Here is a 1281-nt window from a genome sequence, read left to right on the forward strand (position 1 = left end):
TTGAGCATCTCTACTCTCCATGTGCTTTTGCATACTTCCTAGCATCGCTCTTATTTCTGCCAAAGCAGGATCAGTAGGTGGAGGAGTTTGTGGTTGGGAATTCTGGCCAGCATTGGGGTGGTAATATTTTTGTTGGGGTTGTTGTGGCGCCTGTGATTGTTGTGGAGGTGGCGGATTTTGAACATTGGTGCTCTGGTAAGAAAGATATGGATGATTCCGGAACCCAGGATTGTAGGTGTTGGAGTATGGGTCATTTTGCCTATAAGCTTGAAAGGCATTGACTTGCTCCACGGAACTCCTGCAATCTTGCTCCCAATGACCTACAATTCCACAGTTTTCACAGAAAGCCTCATTAGCATTATTTTTAATTGCAGAAACATTAGCTATATTTGCAGTACTAAGATTATCTAATTTTTGACAGATAGAGGTTAATTGAGCTTGTAAAAAGGATACAGAGTCGACACTATGTTTCCCTTTGTTAGCAAAGCCTCTAGGATTCCCATATTGGGAATTGTGGATTGCCATATCTTCGATAACTTGACCTGCATCATCAACATTAAGGTTCATAAACCTCCCACTAGCTGCAGAATCCAATATTGTTCTAGATAAATTTCCAATCCCATTATAAAAGGCTTGAATTAACTGCCACTGTGCCAAATTATGGTGAGGACACTCCCTCTGCAGATCTTTAAATCTTTCTCAAGCCTCATACAATGTTTCATCTGGCTCTTGGGAAAAGTTTTGAATTACGCTTCTTAGAAAATCTGTCCTCTCAACAGGGTAATATTTATTATAGAAATTTAAAACAAGAGTCTCCCAGTTAGTTATACCAAGTGCAGTTCTATTTAATCCATTATACCATAATTTGGCTTTTCCACATAATGAAAAAGGAAAGAGAATCTCCCTGATTTGATCCTGTGTGACCCCAGCTTGCCTGATGGTATTACAATATTGACAGTAGTTCGCAATATGAAGATTTGGGTCTTCACTCTTAGCTCCACTGAATTGCTTCCTTTCTATCATCGTGATAAATTGGGGTTTAATATCGAATTGTACCCCATCAAGAGCCGGAACGGGAGTAAGATGTGGAAAATCTGTAAGCGTCGGCTGCGAATAATCACCGAGCTTCTTAGGTGCCGTCATCTCTGATTCTGAATTTTGTCTATGAAAAGAGCGCTCGATCTCAGGATCGAAAGGAATGTAACCTGATTTGGAACACCTAGGCATAAACAAAGAACTAGACGACAAATATGAGAACTGTCCCAAAGAACTTACGTTCTC

At 40.2% G+C, this 1281-nt stretch overlaps 1 non-coding gene across 1 annotated transcript; it reads left to right on the forward strand.

Annotated features, from left to right (window-relative positions):
• Positions 1–655: 655 nt before the first annotated feature.
• LOC145580511 (small nucleolar RNA R71) lies at positions 656–762 on the forward strand. The gene has a single exon (XR_014099536.1). It is a non-coding gene; the product is annotated as a small nucleolar RNA R71 (small nucleolar RNA).
• The last annotated feature ends 519 nt before the right edge of the window (positions 763–1281 follow it).

Source organism: Chenopodium album, chromosome 14 (genome assembly GCF_948465745.1).
Source record: "Chenopodium album chromosome 14, dcCheAlbu1.1, whole genome shotgun sequence".
NCBI classification, from domain to species: domain Eukaryota; kingdom Viridiplantae; phylum Streptophyta; class Magnoliopsida; order Caryophyllales; family Amaranthaceae; genus Chenopodium; species Chenopodium album.